Source organism: Triticum urartu, chromosome 7A (genome assembly GCF_056163025.1).
Source record: "Triticum urartu cultivar PI428250 chromosome 7A, HENAU_Tu73, whole genome shotgun sequence".
In the NCBI taxonomy this organism is placed as follows: domain Eukaryota; kingdom Viridiplantae; phylum Streptophyta; class Magnoliopsida; order Poales; family Poaceae; genus Triticum; species Triticum urartu.
The window spans coordinates 29,408,498-29,423,948 of NC_141879.1; the positions used below are offsets into that span (position 1 = coordinate 29,408,498).

Sequence of the window (15,451 nt, forward strand, 5' to 3'; positions counted from 1 at the left end):
CGTGCCCCCACTGGTTCGACCAAAAAAATCGACTGCCCGCAGTCGACCGTGTACAGTTCCATTCGACATGGCCTGACCAGACCGAGTGAAGAAGTTCAGCTAAAGCAACACAACATAAAGACTACAGTCGACTGCCAGCAGTCCACCGTAGTCTCGGGGACTACACCCAGTGGGTGCACTTAGCGTGCCCCCACTCGCCAAAAAGATTAATAGACACACCCAGTGGGCATACAGATATAAAGATCTTCGGAAAAGAGACTCTTCAGATAGCATATCCTAACAGAACAAGCGGTGAATCGACTGACCTGGACGTTGCTCTGAAGAGCTGAGCTCGCGTCATAAGCTGCTTGGCTGGCTTCCCGAACCACCTTCACTTGCTCCATCATGATCCCCGCCTGGCGTATAGTCTCTTTAGCGGCATCCACTTGGTCCTCAGGGACGTGGTGTGTGGCAAAAAGCGAAGGCGGATTTGCAGTCGACGTCGAAGGCCGGACACTCGTCAGAGGTTCAGCGAAGGTCACAGAAACCCGAGTGGTATCACCACCCTCCCAGACTGCGGCCTCAGGCGCCGGAGTAGTTTGTGGGGTCTTGCCAGCCGGCGCCCTCCTGTTCCTTCGCGCACTCAGCGGCACTTCGTCGTCATCATCAGGGAGGTCAATGACATGAGGAGGAGCTACAAGAAAAATCCAATCGACCGGAATTATAAGAAATCGTCAGTCGGCTAAAAGCAGAGCATCAGTGATCGTACCGGGGTTGGAGGTAACAGCGTCTTCCATCTCTTGATCATCATCCTTGGCGGAGATCTCCGAGGTGGCAGCACTGCAAATTTCGAAAGTCAGTCAGCTTATTCAATGAGTCGACCAAGAGTCCGTCACGTTCGACAAAGGAAAACAAATTCTACTATTACCCAGAAATGGTGGGGACAGTCATCCTCATCTTGGGCAGAGCCTTGGGTGGCTTGGACGGTGTCGCGCGTGGGTGCTTGGGAGCTTTTTCTGTCGGCGCTGGAGATGAGGTCCGAGAGCGCTTCGACGACTGCCCAACAGGGACAGTCGCCTTACCACGTTCCCGCGCAGGGTCGTGTGTAAGCTCGGATCGCCGTTCCGAGCAGGGAGGTTCGACTTCTTCCTCCTCCTCTTCAATGGAGTCGTCGTCGTCATCCCCCTCTCCTTTGCCGTCAGATTCCCACTCTTCTCCCTCGTCTCCACTTTCGCCTCCGCTCGCCTCTCCTTCCTCGTCCTGCTCCTGTGCTCCATTGGGTGTCGAGTACATCTCAGTAGTGGCCTAGAGGACAACAAACGAGACAAAAGTCAATCGACTGATCCAAAAAGAACAAATAAAGAAAGCAAGATCACAGTCGGAAATGCAAGGTCAGACCTTGTCCACTTCGTATGTTTGGTCGAGTGGAGGAATCCTCCTGGCTCCTCGGGGGTTGTCCTTGTTCCCTGTGATACTCGACAGCCACCCTTCCAACATCTCGTCAGTGACCTCCTCTGGGTGAACCCTAGTGGTGTCTTCAAGACCCGAGTACAGCCACATCGGGTGGTCACGAGCCTGAAGCGGTTGGATGCGCCTCCGAAGGAAGACTTCCAACAAGTCCATGCCAGTCACACCCTCGCGGACAAGCTGAACCACTCGACCGACCAGCACCTTGACTTGCGCCTTTTCCTCTGGCGTCACTTTCAGAGAGGCAGGTTTTTGTGCTCGGTTCAGAGAAAAAGGGGGAAGCCCAGTCGACTGTCCTGGGGTCACCTGGTCTTTACAGTAAAACCAAGTCGACTGCCACCCACGGACTGACTCGGGAAAAGTGATAGACGGAAAGGAGCTTTTTCCCCTCATCTGGATCGGCAGGCCCCCGCACAGCTGGATCACCTGCGTCCGTTCGTCACTCGACTTGGCCTTCTTGACCGACTGAGAGCGGCAAGTGAAGATGTGCTTGAAGAGTCCCCAATGGGGGCGGCAACCCAAGAAGTTTTCACACAAGGAAACGAAAGCAGCAAGATACACAATAGAATTGGGAGTAAAGTGATGGAGCTGCGCTCCGAAGAAGTTCAAGAAGCTCCGGGAAAAAGGATGAGGAGGCAGAGAGAATCCACGATCGATATGGGTGGCGAGGAGGACGCACTCACCATCAAGAGGCTGGGGTTCGACTTCTTTCCCCGGGAGGCGCGCAGATTCGTGGGGAATGAGTCCCCCCTCGACCAGATCATCGAGATCATCCTGCCGAATCACCGACGGCATCCAGTTGCCCTGGATCCAATCCTTGGGCAGAGCAGTCCTCGAGAAAGATCCGCCCCGAGCGGACTTCTTCCCCTTCCCCTGCACCGCCGCCTTCTTCGCGCGCTCCAGAGCCGACGTCTTCTCCTTCACCATCGTCGCCGGCGAAGCTCGAACAGACCTACAGCACCAAGGTGGGAGCGGAGGTGGCGGAAGATCTTGTGAAGAAAGGGGGAAAAGTGAAGGCGCACTGTTCGGGGGTCCCAAGCCGGCAGCTTATAAGAGGTCGCTTCCGAGTGGCTGACTGGTAGGCCCAGGCAATCCCGTCAAATCCCGCAACAGGCGCGCGCGTGGTACATGGCGACAAAAGGTGGCGCGGGGATCGAGGAGCTTCCGTCCTATCCCATCCAATTACTACGGCCGCCCCCATCCCGCGCGCTTCCCGAAATTCAAATCCCGCAAAATCCGCGGGCCGCAAAACAACTCGTCAAACAGAAGATCCCTTTCACACCATCACTCGGAAGTTCACAAGTAAAGAAATTCACTCGACAAGAGGCCAAGAATGGATCAAGGCGACTGAAAGAAGTTGACGACGTCATCCGTGACAATTGATCCAAAACAAGACGTTCATATAACATGAAGAACCAGTCGGAAAGATCCCTAACTCCTTCCCCACTCGAACCTCGATCCATTCGGGGGCTAATGATGAAGCTATGTACCTAGGATAGGGGCATGGACCTTTCCTAAGTACCCTACCCAAGGACATCCCTAGAAGAAGTCACCTTTCAATCGACTTGGAGGTATCCCAGTCGACAGATTCAAGACACTCGACCACGAAGCAATTATTCGACCAAATTCCAACCACTCGACTGCCAGGAGATCTAAAGTCACCCTGCACGCAAACGGTCGGTCATTAAGTAGCTTTTATGGTCATCATACCACTTTATTAGGGGCGCTACCAGTAACCCCCAGTCTTAATGTACTTTAAACCTTGCATTACTGAGGGCTCGAGGGGCCTGGCGAACTCTATATAAGCCATCCCCTCCTCAGTATCAAGGGTTCGCACCCCTGTTATTCATACACACATAATTCAGTCGACCGCCTCCGGGCACCGAGACGTAGGGCTGTTACTTCCTCCGAGAAGGGCCTGAACTCGTAATCCTCGTGTGCTTACAACTCCTCCATAGCTAAGATATAGCCTCTCCATACATACCCCCCTACATCACTGTCAGAGTTAGAACCACGACACAAGCCCCTTTCAAAAAAAACCCCAGCCACAGAAATGCTGACGCGTGGATGCCTATTGGTCCCGGTTGGTTTCACCAACCGGGACCAAAGGCCCTCCTGCCTGGGCTCGGTGCACCGGCCACGTGGAGGCCCATCTGTCCCGGTTCTGGTTAGAACCGGGACTAAAGGGTCAGGGCATTAGTAACGACCCTTTAGTCCCGGTTCAGGAACCGGGACAAAAGGCCCTGACGAACCGGGACAATAGGCCCGTTTTCTACTAGTGAAACCGAAGCCCTAATAATGTCAGCACTCAACTTCTCTATTTTAGAAAAGGAGGATGTACCCCGGCCTCTGCATCTGGATGATGCATGCAGCCATTTTATTAATTATTCACAAAGACCATACAAGGTGATACATCAATAAGCCTGAAGCCACCATCTTGGCAACCCTGTTGCTACTCCTATCCCTTTGATGAAGATGTGCCGAATGTCTAGGCCTAATACCAAACAGATATCGCATCAAAGCCTAACATCTAAAGCCGGATGCCCCATCAAGGCCACTACCTGGATTGGGTCACACACCGGTCTGGCAAACTCCCACTGAGCACCGCACGCTGCGAGGGCCGTCACCTCCATCTTCGATCGATCCATCTTAGAGTAGAACTGATGCACCGACCTTGCCAGGCCTCTCTGTCATCAATGCCACCATGACACCAGACAATTTTCTCCTCCTTCGCGAGTCCATCTCCGCGCATCAGACGCCTAATCTCCACCGCGCCATGCTACCGAGATCCGCTGCCATCGATGCGTAAGCTGAAGCACCGCTCCACCAAAGAAGCCTTCCACTGGTCCCTCGGCCTGTGTACACCTCCAAGGATGATGCCCCCAAGAGGGAAACGACACCAGAGCGCCGCCGTCATCGGATCTACTGATCTATTGTTTCTCCCGGAGGTAGCAGAGTGTGGCCTGGAACTTCTCCACGGCGATGCCTTTAAGAAGGGAACGACGTAGACATCGCCGCCACCGCCGGCCTTGGCAGCTAGCTGAGAGCAGGTTTTCACCCGGATCTGTTTGAAGAGACTACCTCAAGCATGTCGTGCACAGTCTGCCTCCATCTGTGCTGGGGCCTGGATGAAAGGATCTAGGCCGCCGCTGCCTGACCGGCCATGGCACCATCACGATACCTACAGTCGGTGCCACCACCAGCCCGCTTGCAGAGCCGTAGCACCGCGCCATACCAGATCCGGCGCACGGCACACCGTCCGAGCCCGAATCTCGCCCCCACCACCCGCGCCAGCTGCGGCCCGCGAGGACCCAGATCGGCCCCGCACGGGCGGCCAAGACCGCGTCCGCATGCCCGCGACGGATCTCCCATCATGGCGACGCCGCGCCGCGCGCGAGCGACCACAGTTGCCATGATCGAGAACGCCACCGTGAAGACGAGCTCCGGACAGTCATCAGCCGCCTGAGATCTCCCCATCAAAAAAGCAGCCGACGAGGGGCACAAGCCCCGCCGCCGCCGGCTCCATGCAGGCTTTGCCTACCGAAGGCTACCGGCGACGGTGAGGGGGTGGATGGGATGGGTGGGGCGAGGAGAGGCCGAGGGAGTTCGCCGCCCGTGTCACCTCGGGGAGGGAGCGGCACGGGGGCAGATGGAATCGTGTCCGCACTCAACTTGATCATATATACATTATTTGGTGTACACTACAGGGTAAGGCCAGATCTATCTGATAGCCAACTTGTTCATCATTTGATCTTATCTGACTCGCCCAGTTGACAAAACCCTGTAATGACATGTTCAGACTTGGATCGGACTATTTGGTGCTGGGCCGTTTCGTTCTTATCTCACTCTCAAGTTGGAATTAATAATTTCTGTAATCATTATTAGATCCATCTCGACCGATGGGTGAAAGGGTAAGACTTCACAAAGTGACCCAACGTACAAGTTCAGTCTTTATTATGTCCCTGTGTAAGACTTTGAACGCTTAAAAGTCTAGTTCCGTCTTCTCTTTCCCAAGGACAGGTCTCTTAGATTCACTGTTTTTTAGGTGTTCAATTTACACCTTGGTGACCATTGCAATCTTAACACCATAGAAAATTTGTGGAGGTGGGGCCTCCCAGCTGATTTTGCATTTCCTTAACATCACAATGCTGATATTGTACCGGCCCAGTGAAAGGCACACCATACCAAAGTTGCGATGGTACTTCTTCTCTTGCCAGTTCGTTTGGTTTGATGAGTTTTGCCATGGCCGTCCTTTGTAAGAGCATCTCCACTCGTTCGGCCCCCCAACGCATAGGCCAGCGCTATTTTAGGCGCCCGCCCGACGCTTTTTAGGCCCTGGAGACGATCTAGCTTCCAGCCACGCCCCCAGGCGCCGCCTTTCAAGTCGTGGCAAATTCGAACTTGGTCATTCCCGCTTCTAAAAAACGCCACAAGTCCGGCGATCAGCGGCCCAGTTCGGCAATCATCTTGCCACAGTTCGGCGATCAAATGAAAAGTTTAGCATACATAAAAATGCAAAAAAATGAAAGGACGCGTGGGCCACTACTAGGAAAAGGGCTATAGATAGGATTGACACTAATGGCGCACCAGGGAAGTAGTGCGCCACTACTATATACTAATGGCGCACCAGTTGGTGATGCGCCATTAGTGTGGAAGACACTAATGGCGCATCAGAAAACTGGTGCGCCACTAGTGATATATTTTTTTTCATTTTTACATACATACAAGTGACGCATCCTACCTCTGGTGCGCCTTACTAGTTAGTAATGGCGCACCAAACATGGAGTGCGCCAATACTGAATTTTTTTTATTCTTTTTTTTGCAAAACTACTAATGGCGCACCGCCTCACAGTGCGCCATTACTAGTTTAAACTACTAATGGCGCACCCTGTAAAAGTGCGCCATTAGTATATATATATATATATATATATATATATATATTTTTTACTTTTCTGCAAAACTACTAATGGCGCACCACCTGCAGGTGCGCCATTAGTAACCTGGGACCCCAACAAGATATTTTGGACAGCCCCACACCTACCTATTCACTTTCCCCACTTCATTCCCTCCACCTCCTTCTCCAAGCTTTCGGCTGCCTCCTCCTCCTCACCTCATTTTCACCATAGATTCATCAAAATTAAGTGGTGAAATTACCTTTTTTTGATAGGTAAGTAAGGGGAAAGCTATCTTCATGATGTAGATCTACTTTTTTTCTCCCTAGCTCGCTCCAACAACGTGCACATGCACTTTTTGTGGCCTAGCTAGATCTATGTTTGTGGTGTTGCATGTGTTTGTGGTGTTGCATATATGTTTGTGTTTGCAGGTACCGGTATTTGAAATGCGATATTTGCCAATATTTTGCCGGAATGTTGATTCATTTCCGTTTCGGCGAGAATTTTGGCACTATGCATTCTTTTTGGTCCTATTTTTAGGGAAGGTCATGCCAAATTTTTTCTTGGTTCTAAAATATCGTTTTGCTCTATCCCGCAGGCGACCATGGTCCGCACGATGACCGAAGGCATCGTGAATAGGTTTTTGAGCTCCGCGAAGGCCGAGATGCTTCAAAAGAACGAGACGGAGATAAGATGTCCGTGTCGAAGATGCAAGCTGAAGAGCCTTATTGCGGACCCGGATTCCGGGCAGGTGCGGGACCACCTGCCCTTGCGTGGTTTCATGAATGGCTATCGGTGGCAAGGTGATGAAGATGACTATGAAGTCGTCCATGGGGGCCGGGCAAGAAATGAGGAAGGGCAACAAGACAAGTACCACCGCGGCGAGGGCGGGCGAGAAGACGAAGAATCTCCAGGACATGATCACAACGGTGATGCTGTACACAGTCATCATGTAGAAGATGTCGTACATGATGATGAGGAAGATCAAGACGAAGGGCATGATCATGAAGATGAAGATGCCGGAGCAGACGACGATGGAGGCTGGGTGCAGGACCCTCATATTCAAGAGCTGCTTCTCAAGCAGACGGATAACGCAAGAGCTGCCGCCCGAGAGAAAGCCAAGCTGGATCAACTGGAGATAGACGCGGTTACTCCATTGTATGAAGGATGCAGGCCTGAGAATACCCGCCTGAAAGTAACGCTCATGGATCTGGAGATGAAGGTAAAACACAAAATGACCGACGCATGCTTTGACGAGAACATGTCATTCTGGCACAAATGTCTTCCCAAGGGGAACAAGTGCCCGACCAGTTTCGAGGAGGCGAAGAAAATCGTGTGTCCTCTGGATTTACCGCACGTGAAATACCATGTGTGCATGAACAATTGCATCATTTATCGGGACGAGCACGCGGAGTCTACCATATGTCCGGTGTGCGGAGTCACTCGATACAAGAAGAGGAAGAAAGCTCCTCGAAAATCGGTGTGGTACTTTCCGATCACTCCTCGTCTGCAGCGGTATTTCGTGGACCCTAAGGTAGCAAATCTCCTGCGTTGGCACGCGGATAGGGAGGAGAAGAAGCGGGAAGATGACGGAAATGATCCGGAGATAAATAAAAAAGACAAGATGCTGAGTCACCCTAAGGATGCGAGCCAATGCCAAGCGTTGAACTTCGAATACCCAGAATTTGGGAAGGATCCAAGAAACATCGTGCTGGGCGCGAGCACCGATGGAGTCAATCCATTTGGCAACCAGAGAAGCACACATAGCACGTGGCCTGTGTTTGTGTGGATGTACAACCTTCCCCCCTGGTTGTGCATGAAGAGGAAGTACATTCACATGAGTATGCTAATTAAAGGGCCGAAGCAACCAGGGAACGACATCAATCTGTATCTGGGGCTGCTGAAAGAGGAGCTAGACACGCTGTGGAAAACGCCAGCCAATACGTGGGACGGTGCAGAGAAAGAATATTTCCCTATGAGAGCCGCACTGCTCACGACGGTGCACGACTATCTCGGTTATGGATATCTCGCGGGGCAGGTATGAAGGAAATATGCCCTAGAGGCAATAATAAAGTTATTATTTATTTCCTTATAATCATGATAAATATTTATTATTCATGCTAGAATTGTATTAACCAGAAACATAATACATGTGTGAATACATAGACAAACAAAGTGTCACTAGTATGCCTCTACTTGACTAGCTCGTTAATCAAAGATGGTTATGTTTCCTAACCATGAACAATGAGTTGTTATTTGATTAACAGGATCACATCATTAAGAGAATGATCTGATTGACATGACCCATTCCATTAGCTTAGCACCCGATCGTTTAGTATGTTGCTATTGCTTTCTTCATGACTTATACATGTTCCTATAACTATGAGATTATGCAACTCCCGTTTACCGAAGGAACACTTTGGGTACTACCAAACGTCACAACGTAACTGGGTGATTATAAAGGAGTACTACAGGTGTCTCCAAAGGTACATGTTGGGTTGGCGTATTTCGAGATTAGGTTTTGTCACTCCGATTGTCGGAGAGGTATCTCTGGGCCCTCTCGGTAATGCACATCACATAAGCCTTGCAAGCATTGCAACTAATGATTTAGTTGCGAGATGATGTATTACAGAACGAGTAAAGAGACTTGCCGGTAACGAGATTGAACTAGGTATTGGATACCGACGATCGAATCTCGGGCAAGTAACATACCGATACAAAGGGAAGAACGTATGTTGTTATGCGGTCTGACCGATAAAGATCTTCGTAGAATATGTAGGAGCCAATATGGGCATCCAGGTCCCTCTATTGGTTATTGACCGGAGATGTGTCTTGGTCATGTCTACATTGTTCTCGAACCCGTAGGGTCCGCACGCTTAAGGTTACGATGACAGTTATATTATGAGTTTATGCATTTTGATGTACCGAAGGTTGTTCGGAGTCCCGGATATGATCACGGACATGACGAGGAGTCTCGAAATGGTCGAGACGTAAAGATTGATATATTGGAAGCCTATGTTTGGATATCGGAAGTGTTCCGGGTGAAATCGGGATTTTACCGGAGTACCGGGAGGTTACCGGAACCCCCCGGGAACCATATGGGCCTTGATGGGCCTTAGTGGAAAGGAGAAAGGGGCAGCCCAAGGTGGCCGCGCGCCTCCCCCCTTCCCCTAGTCCTATTAGGACTAGGAGAGGTGGCCGGCCCCCCTCTCTCTCTTTCCCCCCTCAAGGAGTCCTATTCCAACTAGGATTGGGGGGGGGGAATCCTACTCCCAGAGGGAGTAGGACTCTCCTGGCGCGCCTCCTATGGCCGGCCAGCCTCCCCCCCTCTAGTCCTTTATATACTGAGGCAGAGGCACCCCAGAAACACACAAGTTGATCCATGTGATCTATTCCTTAGCCGTGTGCGGTGCCCCCCGCCACCATATTCCTCGATAATACTGTAGCGGAGTTTAAGCGAAGCCCTGCTGCTGTAGTGCATCAAGATCGTCACCACGCCGTCATGCTGACGGAACTCTTCCCCGACACTTTGCTGGATCGGAGTCCGGGGATCGTCATCGAGCTGAACGTGTGCTCGAACTCGGAGGTGCCGTAGTTTCGGTGCTTGATCGGTTGGATCGTGAAGACGTATGACTACTTCCTCTACGTTGTGTCATCGCTTCCGCAGTCGGTCTGCATGGGTACGTAGATAGCACTCTCCCCTCTCGTTGCTATGCATCACCATGATCTTGCGTGTGCGTAGGAAATTTTTTGAAATTACTACGAAACCCAACAGTGGCATCCGAGCCTAGGTTATTTATGTTGATGTTATATGCACGAGTAGAACACAAGTGAGTTGTGGGCGATATAAGTCATACTGCCTACCAGCATGTCATACTTTGGTTCGGCGGTATTGTTGGACGAGACGACCCGGACCAACATTACGCGTACGCTTACGCGAGACTGGTTCCCCCGACGTGCTTTGCACACAGGTGGCTTGCGGGCGACTGTCTCTCCAACTTTAGTTGAACCAAGTGTGGCTACGCCCGGTCCTTGCGAAGGTTAAAACGGAGTCTATTTGACAAACTATCGTTATGGTTTTGATGCGTAGGTGAGATTGGTTCTTGCTTAAGCCCGTAGCAGCCACGTAAAACTTGCAACAACAAAGTAGAGGACGTCTAACTTGTTTTTGCAGGGCATGTTGTGATGTGATATGGTCAAGACATGATGCTGATTTTTATTGTATGAGATGATCATGTTTTGTAACCGAGTTATCGGCAACTGGCAGGAGACATATGGTTGTCGCTTTATTGTATGCAATGCAATCGCGATGTAATGCTTTACTTTATTACTAAGCGGTAGTGATAGTCGTGGAAGCATAAGATTGGCGAGACGACAACGATGCTACGATGGAGATCAAGGTGTCGCACCGGTGACGATGGTGATCACGACGGTGCTTCGGAGATGGAGATCACAAGCACAAGATGATGATGGCCATATCATATCACTTATATTGATTGCATGTGATTTTTATCTTTTTATGCATCTTATCTTGCTTTGATTGACGGTAGCATTATAAGATGATCTCTCACTAAATTATCAAGAAGTGTTCTCCCTGAGTATGCACCGTTGCCAAAGTTCGTCGTGCCCAGACACCACGTGATGATCGGGTGTGATAAGCTCTACGTCCATCTACAACGGGTGCAAGCCAGTTTTTGCACACGCAGAATACTCAGGTTAAACTTGACGAGCCTAGCATATGCAGATATGGCCTCGGAACACGGAGACCGAAAGGTCGAGCGTGAATCATATAGTAGATATGATCAACATAACGATGTTCACCATTGAAAACTACTCCATCTCACGTGATGATCGGTTATGGTTTAGTTGATTTGGATCACGTGATCACTTAGAAGATTAGAGGGATGTCTATCTAAGTGGGAGTTCTTAAGTAATATGATTAATTGAACTTAAATTTATCATGAACTTAGTCCCTGATAGTATCTTGCTTGTTTATGTTGATTGTAGATAGATAGCTCGTGCTGTTGTTCCGTTGAATTTTAATGCGTTCCTTGAGAAAGCAAAGTTGAAAGATGATGGTAGCAATTACACGGACTGGCCGGGTCCGTAACTTGAGGATTATCCTCATTGCTGCACAGAAGAATTACGTCCTGGAAGCACCGCTGGGTGCCAGGCCTGCTGCTGGAGCAACACCAGATGTTATGAACGTCTGGCAGAGCAAAGCTGATGACTACTCGATAGTTCAGTGTGCCATGCTTTACAGCTTAGAATCGGGACTTCAACGACGTTTTGAACGTCATGGAGCATATGAGATGTTCCAGGAGTTGAAGTTAATATTTCAAGCAAATGCCCGGATTGAGAGATATGAAGTCTCCAATAAGTTCTATAGCTGCAAGATGGAGGAGAACAGTTCTGTCAGTGAGCATATACTCAAAATGTCTGGGTATAATAATCACTTGATTCAATTGGGAGTTAATCTTCCGGATGATTGCGTCATTGACAGAATTCTCCAATCGCTGCCACCAAGCTACAAGAGCTTCGTGATGAACTATAATATGCAAGGGATGAATAAGACTATTCCCGAGCTCTTCGCAATGCTAGAAGTTGCGGAGGTAGAAATCAAGAAGGAGCATCAAGTGTTGATGGTTAACAAGACCACTAGTTTCAAGAAAAAGGGCAAAGGGAAGAAGAAGGGGAACTTCAAGAAGAACAGCAAGCAAGTTGCTGCTCAGGAGAAGAAACCCAAGTCTGGACCTAAGCCTGAAACTGAGTGCTTCTACTGCAAGCAGACTGGTCACTGGAAGCGGAACTACCCCAAGTATTTGGCGGATAAGAAGGATGGCAAGAAAGGTATATGTGATATACATGTTATTGATGTCTACCTTACTAGAGCTCGCAGTAGCACCTGAGTATTTGATACTGGTTCTGTTGCTAATATTTGCAACTCGAAACAGGGACTACGGAATAAGCGGGCACTGGCAAAGGACGAGGTGACGATGCGCGTAGGAAACGGTTCCAAAGTCGATGTGATCGCGGTCGGCACGCTACCTCTACATCTACCTTCGGGATTAATATTAGACCTAAATAATTGTTATTTGGTGCCAGCGTTGAGCATGAACATTATATCTGGATCTTATTTGATGCGAGACGGTTATTAATTTAAATCAGAGAATAATGGTTGTTCTATTTATATGAGTAATATCTTTTATGGTCATGCACCTTTGAAAAATGGTCTATTTTTGATGAATCTCGATAGTAGTGATACACATATTCATAATGTTGAAGCCAAAAGATGCAGAGTTGATAATGAAAGTGCAACTTATTTGTGGCACTGCCGTTTAGGTCATATCGGTGTAAAGCGCATGAAGAAACTCCATACTGATGGACTTTTGGAACCACTTGATTATGAATCACTTGGTACTTGCGAACCGTGCCTCATGGGCAAGATGACTAAAACACCATTCTCCGGTACTATGGAGAGAGCAACAGATTTGTTGGAGATCATACATACCGATGTATGTGGTCCGATGAATATTGAGGCTCATGGCGGATATCGTTATTTTCTCACCTTCACAGATGACTTAAGCAGATATGGGTATATCTACTTAATGAAACATAAGTCTGAAACATTTGAAAAGTTCAAAGAATTTCAGAGTGAAGTTGAAAATCATCGTAACAAGAAAATAAAGTTTCTACGATCTGATCGTGGAGGAGAATATTTGAGTTACGAGTTTGGTGTACATTTGAAAAATTGTGGAATAGTTTCGCAACTCACGCCACCCGGAACACCACAGCGTAATGGTGTGTCCGAACGTCGTAATCGTACTTTACTAGATATGGTGCGATCTATGATGTCTCTTACTGATTTACCGCTATCGTTTTGGGGATACGCTCTAGAAACGGCCGCATTCACGTTAAATAGGGCACCATCAAAATCCGTTGAGACGACGCCTTATGAACTGTGGTTTGGCAAGAAACCAAAGTTGTCGTTTCTTAAAGTTTGGGGCTGCGATGCTTATGTGAAAAAGCTTCAACCTGATAAGCTCGAACCCAAATCGGAGAAATGTGTCTTCATAGGATATCCAAAGGAGACTGTTGGGTACACCTTCTATCACAGATCCGAAGGCAAAACATTCGTTGCTAAGAATGGATCCTTTCTAGAGAAGGAGTTTCTCTCGAAAGAAGTGAGTGGGAGGAAAGTAGAACTTGACGAGGTAACTGTACCTACTCCTTTATTGGAAAGTAGTACATCACAGAAAACTGTTTCTGCGACACCTACACCAATAAGAGAGGAAGCTAATGATGATAGTCATGAAACTTCAGATCAAGATACTACTAAACCTCGTAGATCAACCAGAGTAAGATCCGCGCCAGAGTGGTACGGTAATCCTGTTCTGGAAATCATGCTACTAGATCATGATGAACCTACGAACTATGAAGAAGCGATGGTGAGCCCAGATTCCGCAAAGTGGCTTGAAGCCATGAAATCTGAGATGGGATCCATGTATGAGAACAAAGTATGGACTTTGGTTGACTTGCCCGTTGATCGGCAAGCAATTGAGAATAAATGGATCTTTAAGAAGAAGACTGACGCTGATGGTAATGTTACTGTCTACAAAGCTCGACTTGTCGCGAAAGGTTTTCGGCAAGTTCAAGGGATTGACTACGATGAGACCTTCTCACCCGTAGGGATGCTTAAGTCCATCCAAATCATGTTAGCAATTGCCGCATTTTATGATTATGAAATTTGGCAAATGGATGTCAAAACTGCATTCCTGAATGGATTTCTGGAAGAAGAGTTGTATATGATGCAACCAGAAGGTTTTGTCGATCCAAAAGGAGCTAACAAAGTGTGCAAGCTCCAGCGATCCATTTATGGACTGGTGCAAGCCTCTCGGAGTTGGAATAAACGCTTTGATAGTGTGATCAAAGCATTTGGTTTTATACAGACTTTCGGAGAAGCCTGTATTTACAAGAAAGTGAGTGGGAGCTCTGTAGCATTTCTGATATTATATGTGGATGACATATTACTAATTGGAAATGATATAGAATTTCTGGATAGCATAAAGGGATACTTGAAGAAGAGTTTTTCAATGAAAGATCTCGGTGAAGCTGCTTACATATTAGGCATAAAGATCTATAGAGATAGATCAAGACGCTTAATTGGACTTTCACAAAGCACATACCTTGACAAGATTTTGAAGAAGTTCAAAATGGATCAAGCAAAGAAAGGATTCTTGCCTATGTTACAAGGTGTGAAGTTGAGTAAGACTCAATGCCCGACCACTGTAGAAGATAGAGAGAATATGAAAGATGTTCCCTATGCATCAGCCATAGGATCTATCATGTATGCAATGCTGTGTACCAGACCCGATGTGTGCCTTGCTATAAGTCTAGCAGGGAGGTACCAAAGTAATCCAGGAATGGATCACTGGATAGCGGTCAAGAACATCCTGAAATACCTGAAAAGGACTAAGGATATGTTTCTCGTATATGGAGGTGACAAAGAGCTCATCGTAAAAGGTTACGTTGATGCAAGCTTTGACACTGATCCGGACGATTCTAAATCGCAAACCGGATACGTGTTTACATTAAACGGTGGAGCTGTCAGTTGGTGCAGTTCTAAACAAAGCGTCGTAGCGGGATCCACATGTGAAGCGGAGTACATAGCTGCTTCGGAAGCAGCGAACGAAGGAGTCTGGATGAAGGAGTTCATATCCGATCTAGGTGTCATACCTAGTGCATCGGGTCCAATGAAAATCTTTTGTGACAATACTGGTGCAATTGCCTTGGCAAAGGAATCCAGATTTCACAAGAGAACCAAGCACATCAAGAGATGCTTCAATTCCATCCGGGATCTAGTCCAGGTGGGAGACATAGAGATTTGCAAGATACATACGGATCTGAATGTTGCAGACCCATTGACTAAGCCTCTTCCACGAGCAAAACATGATCAGCACCAAGGCTCCATGGGTGTTAGAATCATTACGGTGTAATCTAGATTATTGAATCTAGTGCAAGTGGGAGACTGAAGGAAATATGCCCTAGAGGCAATAATAAAGTTATTATTTATTTCCTTATAATCATGATAAATATTTATTATTCATGCTAGA

General features: G+C 48.2%; 1 protein-coding gene across 1 annotated transcript in view; it reads right to left on the reverse strand.

Annotated features, from left to right (window-relative positions):
- LOC147957263 (uncharacterized) overlaps positions 1-15,451 on the reverse strand; it is a 28,927-nt gene that overhangs the window by 1,184 nt on the left and 12,292 nt on the right. The window lies entirely within an intron of this gene.